The sequence below is a fragment of the Tamandua tetradactyla genome, chromosome 8 (assembly GCF_023851605.1).
Source record: "Tamandua tetradactyla isolate mTamTet1 chromosome 8, mTamTet1.pri, whole genome shotgun sequence".
Taxonomy (NCBI): domain Eukaryota; kingdom Metazoa; phylum Chordata; class Mammalia; order Pilosa; family Myrmecophagidae; genus Tamandua; species Tamandua tetradactyla.
In genome coordinates this window covers 39,356,327-39,366,115 of record NC_135334.1, presented here as the reverse complement: position 1 = coordinate 39,366,115, position 9,789 = coordinate 39,356,327, and the positions used below count along the sequence as shown (strand labels likewise).

The following is a 9,789-nucleotide window of genomic DNA, read 5'->3' as shown; positions in this document are numbered from 1 at the left end:
TCTGTGAGTGAAATGTCTTTCCATTAAACTCTGTGTGAGTTGTGCTTTTGCTGGTGAGCCCAACACCTGTACTGGAGTTGGTTAAAATCTCTAGATGTCTCTCCTCCTGACCAACAGAAAGAGAATATATGTACTATATATTAGTACATTGACTGGCACTCATTGAGCACACAAAAAAAGTTTGTAATTTTTATGACTAAAATCCTTCAATGGTTTCCCATTGTTTACAAATTAATTTTATTTCTATAATTAGTGTATCATTTCATGTTCATAGTAATAATGTCTATAAACGAATAGTAGCATTCAGGACCTTCCCGATTCAGGTATGAAATTGACTTTCCTGTGTCCCCTCCCACTCATCCTGCCCCCTCCCCCAAACACATGGAACTATCTGCTCCCTGAATGAGAGGAACATTTTGTCTCTTAGCTCTTTCATACTTTTTATTCCCCTCTATTTTTAGCTAACAAAATTTTACCGTTTTCCAGGTCCTTGTAAATTTTTCTTCTTTCCCTCTGTGAGATAGTCCTCCTACTCTGAATTCCCACAGAGCATTACACTTTTTTTCATAGTACTTCCATATTTTATCTTATCTTAGCTTCACGCTCCTAATGGCAGGTAATTTGTTGAAAGGAAGGGCAGTGTGTTATTTGTGTTTATGTCCCAGCCTACTCCCCAGTGCTTACAAGGTTGTTTTGCACAAACTTGTTCAATGTGAAAAAAGTTAGGGTAAATACAATAGAATAGAAAAAAATGGTACATCATCATTTTTAAATAACATTAAAATGGCACATTTTAAGAGTGTCCCTCTTTTAAGTAACAGTTCTTTTAATTTGCAAGACTGAGGAGGAAGTGATACTGAACGATGGAATTGCTGCCCAATGTGTGTAGAATCCAATACCATAAAATAAAGGGATAGCCATAGCCTGTAGCACCCAACCAGATTCTGTGGGGGGCTGCATGGAGTGTGTATTCAGTAGAGAAGCTCATAAATACCATGATACCAGGATTTTGAGAAAAGAAAGAGTTTTATTGCAAGGTCAACTGGCAAGGAGACAGGCGGCAACCTTGAATCTGTCTCCCTGATCCAAGACTTAAGGGAGATTTATAGGATTCAAAATACAAGTATGTGCTTTCCAAACAATTTATCTGGAAATCTATGATTAACCAAGACAAACTGGACCAAAATCGCTTTCAGCTACCCATTTGAGCTTGCCTTGTTTAGTTCTTGTACTTCTTACTGGTAACAGTAAATTAGTACTGGTAACAGACTGTGAAATGGAACGAGGAATATCTGTTGGGCATAACTGGATAAGTAAGTGGAGAGGAACTTAAAGAAGCTGTGTGTTTAGTCAGTTGTCTGGGATGATTTTCACTACCCCTGCCTGACAGAGTCTTGTGTTGGACCCTAGAGAGCTGATGAAATGTATGGCTCTTAAGACATTCTGTGTACTAGAACAAATGTAAATGTTAATTGGGATTTAGGGTGAGGGTGAGGACGTGTGCCTAGTCAAGTTTAGAATCACATATTGCATTATGAAAATTTTGGTGATTCATTCCATTTCAGAAAGGGAGCCAAATGAGCTGGTCTTTGAATTGCCTCATCAATTAATTTAATCTTGGAGTCTGTTGAAAACGAAACCAACTACTGTTTTCCTATTTCACATTAGTGCTCTCTGAAGCTGGGGTTCTTATAATGTTGGCATCTTCCATGTAAATATGGAAATATGGAGTTAGAACAGTTTCTAGCTCAGAATAACAACTAAATAAGAGTTAGCTTTTATTGTTTTTATTATTATTTGTACTCTACCAACTAAATTCTGTGTCAGATAAGGTGCAGGGACAGCCAATACCTGTAGCTCCCAACCAGATTCTGTGGGGGCCTGCGCCAAGCATGTACTCAGTACACGAGCTCATGAAAGACAGTGCCCTCTACTTAGGCACAAGTCTGGTTCCTCCTTTTAGCTTGGAAAGGAGAGTAGTTCCCAGGCCACACAGCCTTCACAAGGAGGATGCCGATGGCAGAGCTGGAGACGATGCTCAGAGAATAAACAGGGCACAATGATTTCAGAGAAGGCACCTCCAAGGACTACAACCAGACCTCCTCAGGAGGCTCCATCCTAAAAGCTACCCAGCCAGAAGATGGGCCTCCTTTCAGGTCTTGGAGTCACAGAGCTTCTTCGGATCCCCCAGAGTAATTCCTTTCCCTTTTCTCCTAGGACCCTGCTGTCAAGTTTGTAAGGGCAAATCAGCATATTCATTTATACTGGCAGATGATCACAATTCCTTTAAAAAGGGGCCAATGCTTATATCCTGTAAATAGATATGGATCTTCATGACTGAAAACCTATAAATGCACTTATCGATATGATATAACTATTCATAGATATATATATACTTTACACAGTACTTGCAAAAGGTATATACATACAATTTAGGAGGAAGTATATATGATAAAATAATACATTGAAACGTTATATTGTAGATTTTGCTCCATATTTTCCCCGATCTTGCCAAGAAGGAGGCGATGCACTTTGTGTTCTCTAGTCTCTACAGGGGTTTTCAGGGCTCCAAAACCTAAGTTACTTGAAGACAATATTTCTTACCAGCTTTTAAGAAAGCCTGAGCGCACATGAGGAGGTTATGGTAGGTGTCCTCAACAAGAGAGGAAGGAAAAAACTTTGGGGGAAGTTTGAGAGAGTGGGGCAGCTTTCTTAAACTGGAAAGAGGGAAATTTGGACCCTTCCCATCAGGTATAAAGACTCCCACTTCTGCTGAGCCGGACTGAGGGCAGTGAGCGCAGCCAGGGCTGACCGAGGACGCGGCACAGTGTGGTGACGCCCTCACGCCGGCCCCCTGCACGGTCCAGGGAGTAGGAACATGGAGGAGCCGCCCGGGGCCTTCGATCCAGCGTGCTGGAGTTCCTGGGGGGTGCCCACTCTCCAAGAAGCCGCTCAGATATGAAGCACTGACACATGAATTGGTTAATGAAGAGCTGGGAATAGCATATCCAGTCACTGATGGCATTCCTAATATGACACCACAGGCAGCTGGGATGACACATCGGGATAAGAAGCAAGAAAAACTGGAGCAGCACTAGACCTTAATTGAAGAAAACACACAACACTTAAATTTTGCTAATGCTATATACCTTTTCAAAATCAGGGAGGCGGGTGATGAGTGGGGAAAATGTTTCTGTCTCCTCCTACGTTGACTGTCCTTATTCCGCTGGTCGCTTTAGCAGGACTGTTCCATTCCGCCTCTGTTGAAGCAAACTTCCCACAGCACTGCACTAGCACTGCAGCCTGTGCTTTACAGTCTGCTCTTGCCAATTACCATACCAGTTTATGTGCTCTTCCAGCTTTGGACTTGGATGGGTATTGAACTCTTCAGAAATCATTAATGCAACCAGAGCCAAAATGGTGTATATGTAATAATGATGTGTCTTGGGCCTCCTATCTCTGAAAGTTCAACTAGATAGAAATACTGGAGGCCATTTAGTTTGTAGGAAGATGCTTTGCCTTGCATCTGTCTGGCTTAGGCCTATGGAATGCTAAAGATGCAAAAGCTTCTGTTATTGCACTGTTGTTCAGTCTTGTTTTTCAAAGTGTCTGACTTAGAACAACTGCTGTCTCAGAAGACACATTTTGACAAAGTGTCTTCTTGAGGATTAACAGCCCCCATCATTAATTATGACTATTTGTTGTCTCACTCATTTAAAAGTTAGTCATTTGAAATTTTGCTTGTTTTGATTCAAGGTCTTTGGTTAAGTCACATTAGGGATGACTAAAATAATTCCAAAGGAGCAGTACTAGAGTAGTTTTAGAGAAATGCATTTGAACTAGTGTTACATAAACCTTACTGTAAATGGAAATTTCATGTTGTTGCAAAAGTTTTGAGTTTGGAAAATTAACTTAATTTCTTTGACATCAAATGCATACACTGGAAAATAAGATGTCAATACTTTCCCATTAAAAAAAAAAGAAAGACTCATGCTTCACTTCCAGCTCTGTGGAAGCACCCTGGGGTGGCTATGAGGTGGACCAGGCCAGGGTGGATCTCTTAAGAGTTGCTCCTTCCAGAGTGTATAAATGAAAAATAACTGAAAACTCAGACATTATCTTCTCCAACACACCAGTAGGTGGCAGAGCAAAGATTTAATTAAACTCAGGTCTATAGGACTCCAAAGTCAGTGCACATTTCACTATAAATGTTTTGTGCTCAAAACAGTAGTTCTTATTATAGCTAGGGAGGATAGTTGTCTTATAGTGGGAAGAAGATGTGGAGGGGAAATCTCTTTCCAACTACCCATGAAAGGGCCAGGTAGAAAAAGCACAGACTTTAGAATAAAATGACTTGGATTTGAATCACAGGTGTGTGGCCTTGGTTGTTATCATTGGCAAAAAGGAAATAATCATGCAGAGCCATTTGTTTATGGCATAATTGACCTGTCAAGTACTTTGTACATTAAATCACTGTATGTTGCAATTATCCTTCTTTTCTGACTTTTAAAACTGTCCCTGTGATCAGGTATGAAATGGCAATGAAAGGTAAGGAAAGGATTTACTGAAATGTAACCCATTTTCTTGGTCCACAGTTAGTATTTTCCTGAATTAAAAATAGAAATTTGTCCCTAGAATGTTAATACATACAGTACAAATTTGATATATCCAATTCATCAATACTTCAAGCAGCTTAATTACAAATATAGAATTTATAGCAAGTATACAGAAACAGAATATACAATTGATACAGAAGAAGCCTGATTTTGTGTTGGGCAGATTTGGATTAAAAATGCAATTCTAGGCGGGCCACGATGGCTCAGCAGGCAGAGTTCTCACCTGCCATGCCAGAGGACCCAGATTCGATTCCCAGTGCCTGCCCATGTAAAAATGCAATTCTAACCCTTTTAAGTCTACTATCCATAGGCTGGTATTCAGTTTCCTGGAGACTCTCAAGGTAAATTATATATATATATTAAAAATTTTAATATAATTTTATTTTATAGAATTTTATCTCAAAATAAATAATATTGAGATCTGCCCATGACAGTTTTGAGAATTAAATGAAATAGTAAATGCATCATATACAGTATTTAATCACATAATTCCTCTGAAAGTAGAAAGACACCTTAAATTCTCCTACTTTAACCCTCTCAAATTGGCAATAAGGAAATTGAGCCCCTGCATTCTCAATTATTTTATTTCATTGGAATGAAAACTATTAGAACGATCGTTCAAGAGTCTCGATGGGAATGTATCAATGCACTAAATAGTGATACTGAATGCTTATCTGAAATGTAAATTAGATATAACTCTTGAGCAAGTTAAGTGAGAATATAATTTTCTGCTAAATACAGATCATAAAGCAAAACAGTGGATTACCCCCTTTATTAATTTTGGAATCTTACCCAAGAAGCAGCTATATTGTTCGGTACAGTTTTCATCATCATCATCATCATCACCTTCATTGCCATGAACTAAATGTGTTTCTAAGAAAATAAACAAAGATGACAGATGTCTTAGTTGCATGAATTATGGCCAGGAAGTCAAATAACACTTCCTCTTAATCATGCTGCGGAACTTTTATTGGTAGATATAATTGTATTAAGAATTGACTTTCTGTTATTCTCTGTCCTGTCTTTTACCGAGGCCATATAGCAGGAAGGACGCATCTCCCAAAGTAGCTTTTTCTATTGTCCTTACCAGGGTTAAGTGACTTGTATGGATCTTCAAGCACTTCCCTTGGGTGCTTATCCCTGTATATTCTTTGCTCTTCTCTGAAGAATTTTAATCTACTTCAGAGGTGTTTAAGAAATTTACCTTGAGAACAAGGAGTACTTGGAATGCTTGCTAGCTAAATTGATTGTTTCATTTATTGTTTGCAGTCTGACTACTTCCACTGCTGTAACTGAATAATTATTCACTGACTGAATTAATCAATGTGTTTGGGGAGAATTTTCCTAGCTGTTATGTTTATTGAATGAAATTGTGTTCTTAATTATATAAATAGCCAGTTGCATGGTTCAAATTTTTCCCTTTACAATATAACTCAAAGGAGCTCACCTATTCTTTACTGTAGCCAAATACAACCCTGAGATTCACCAAATATGACGTGTCCTCTCAAATCTCAAGGCATTGCATATGCTGTTCCCTTTCTCATCACACTTGGCCTGGCAGACTCCTACTGGTTCTTCATATCTAGGATCAAGCATTGCTTTTTTCCCAATATCATTCATTCATTCACTCATTCAACAAGCATTTAAATGAGCACTAAGTGGCAGGCACTGTACTGGGGACTGGGGACAGCCCAATGTGGGACATTTTTGAGGGAATGTTTACAGTATACTGTGTATTAATGGGTGCACATCTGAGAAAGATTTAGCACAGCCAGAAGGCAGGGTAGGAAGGTCAAAGAAGGCATCTCAGAGAAGATAACCCCTGGGCTGGGTCCTGACGTGCAAGTCAGACTGCGACGGTGGAATGTTTGTTTTCATCAGGAACCACTTAATTGGAAAGAATGAAGAACAATTGAAAGGACATTTATTTTAAAGAATCCAAAGAATCTTAAGGAATCCAATTATGGGAAGTGTTTTGGAAGGAAGGGGAGTTGGCCAGATAGAATTGGATTTCTTCACTTCTTCATTGCTTATTTTATCAGTAGTCTCACCCATTTCTATCCATTTGTGACATTACCATTTGTGTTAGCTCCGAGGCGGGGCAGAACATTCAATAGTTGCAGTTCAGCCAGGTGCATGATTGATTTCTGGACCCACCTTCAGTTATCTGAATGTGAGTAACAAGCTGTAAGGGCTTCTGCCAGGAAATGTATTTACTGTTCAACAGGAAACCTGATTGAAACCTTGTGGACTTTAGACCACAAGGAGTAACCTACACCTTCAGACATCTTTATTTTTTACCCCCACGTCTCTGAAAGCTTTGTTCTCAGGGGGTGCCTGGTTCAGATCCCAGGAAACAGTTTAACACAGATGGCAGAAGCCACTTCTTCTCCTCTCCTTATGGACTGCTGCCCTCTCACCTTGACATAGCATTCTCCCCTGCCCTGCTGGGACCCACGGCCACTCTATACATCCCCTGAAGATCTGTGGCTTGCAAACCCACTCCCAGTTTATGTCCAAGCCAAGAATCATCTTGACGGAAGGTTAATTACATTGGAATTACAAGGAATTTGGGGAATCTCATGGAATCCAACATCAGGATATCCTTCTCCAGAAATGGAAAGATGAAAGGCAGCTTTTCTCTCACTCTCTCGTCATTAGCCTTAATCTACACATTTGCTGCTTTTTTCTCTTGCCATAGACCAGCTTCTTCGAAAGGTCTTGATTGCCCAGAACATCTGCTTGCATGTGACTTTGACTTGCAATGGTGCTAACTCTGGTTTTTATCTTAGGTCATTTCATAGATCCAATCACCAACACAGTCTGATCATGTATTCTGGTCTGTTATTTCTAATTCTGGGAGAGAGGATTCAGTTAGCTTGGTTTTATTCTTGTGTCCATCTCTGATCCCAATCAGCCATGGCCATAACTGTGACATTGCTAGTGCAAATACAGCTGCCTAGCCTGTCACATCCATAGGGACTTTGGGAGGGCATGTCCAGAGAAATGAAAACAAACTGGGCAGGCATTCCAAAGATGTCATCCACAGCATGCCAGGCAGTGGGCACACTGAGTATAAAGGTTGAAGAGGGCAGAGAGCTGGATGTATACAAAGAATTTCAAGTGGTCCATTATGGAGTGTAGCATTTGAGTGGGACATGATGAAAGATGAGATAGAGAAGTGAACTGGGATGACATTATGAAGGGCACTAAGCATATGCCCTTTGAGTCTCAGCTTTGAAACGCACCTCCTCTGGAATCCTTCCCTGACCTCCATCCCCAAGACTGGGTTAGTTTCTGCATGCTTCTATAGTCTGTGTGCTTGCACCTTTCAGTGCATATATCTCAACCTGGATTTTGGTTGCCTGTTTACTTTTCTGTCTCTTCCACTACAAAATAATCAAGACTTACCTGAATACCTCTTAATTGCTAGCATAGTACCTGGCAATCACAGACAATCAGTAAATATCTGTTGAAAGAATGAATCAATCAATCAGTGAAGGAGATAGATACAAGTCAAGATGCTAGCAAGCAGCCATTTGTTTTGCTACAAGGTGAAGTCTGAATTTGCTTCTTAGATAGGCCAGCTAGAGTTCTCTCAGCTCCTAGTCCTTAGAGAATGAAGGTCCTCCTTCAGGTTCTCACTTCTCAATCCTGGGATTCCAGATGAAAATTGTCCCCTGGAACTTTTCTCCTTGTTCCCTGCTCACTCCATTGATGACCAATCTAGATTACTTTCCTAATGTGAATCTGCATGTTGTCATCTGAATCCTTTCCCTTCTGCACTTGCTCCTCCCTCATTTCCTCCTTTAAACCGCTGAAGTATTTCTCCATTCATCATCTGCTCGTTTCTCATCTGTCAGGGTTCCCACATTCTTGTCCCAGACTGTCCATACCACTGAGAGGCATGTCACCTTTTCCTCTCTGTGTCAGACACATTTATATAAATGCAAGAATTCAGATTCTTGACTAACAAATAGCAAGAAGAGTAAGTCTGTAGTTATGGATAATATGCCTGTTTTCCCACTTTATTTCGCTAATGACTGTGATCCTGTATTCCGGTACTACAGAAGAGTAGTCAAATGTAGATTGATTGTATGTGGGTTTAGGTTCACTTTTGGAGGGTCTAAGGCTTGGTCTTTGAACCACTTCTCTTGTATATTCAGAGTCCATTGTTAAGCTCATCCATTCTCAATGCTTTAAGACCATCTATATTCCAGTGACCCCAAAATTTATATCTCTAATCCAAACCCATTCCCTATACTCCAGACTCACATATCCAACATTTCTACTTGGACATCAAATGGACATCTCAAATGCAACACATCCAAAATGCAACTTCTGCTCTTCTCACTAAACCCTGCTCCACCCTTAGCCCTCCACATCTCAGGTTATGGCAGCTTCGCAACTCTATTGCTTCCATTTGCTCAGTCCAAAACCTTTGAAATAATCTTAAATTCTTCCCTTTTTCTCACATTTCACTCTAGCTCATCTTTTCACTCCTGTTGGTTCTACCTGCAAATGCATTCAAAAGCATCCTCACCATTCCCACTGCTCCCTTCCTGGTTGGCACTACTACTATCTCTCGCCTGGAATACTGCAATATCTCCTAACAAGTCTCCATGGTCCTCTTCTTGCACCCTCCAGGACTCCCTGTTTTGTGCAGAGTAAAGCCCAAGGCTTCACACTGGTCCACATGATTTATTACCAGCCCTCAAGCTTTACCTCTTGGCCCTTATCTTCTTGTTATCCCATCTGCACATAACCACTCTCCTGCCACTTACTTCATTGCTACAAGGAGCCTCCTTGCTTTTCTTTGAACAAGCTAAGCATATTCCACCTTAGGATTCTTTACCCTAGCTGTTCTCTCTGCCTGGAATGCTATTGCCCTAGATTTATTTGGCAACCTCTTTACCTCCTTCAAGTCTTTGTTCAGGTATCACTTTCTCACTGAGACTCATTCCCACTACCCTATTTAATGTTGCAACTCATCACCACCTCCAGCCCTCTTCACCAGCAATCCCCTTTCCTCACTCTACTTTTTCCTTTTTTCTGTAGAACTTACTTCTTTTTAACACATTATATAACATTTATTTGCTACATTTGTTTTTTGTCTGCCTCCCCTGCTGAAATGTTTTAAGAAGATAAATGTCTTTGTTTTGTTCACTAATCT

General features: G+C 40.3%; 1 pseudogene; it reads left to right on the top strand.

Annotated features, from left to right (window-relative positions):
* The first annotated feature begins 3,187 nt into the window (after positions 1-3,187).
* LOC143643347 (phosphatidylinositol N-acetylglucosaminyltransferase subunit Y-like) lies at positions 3,188-3,401 on the top strand (annotated as a pseudogene).
* The last annotated feature ends 6,388 nt before the right edge of the window (positions 3,402-9,789 follow it).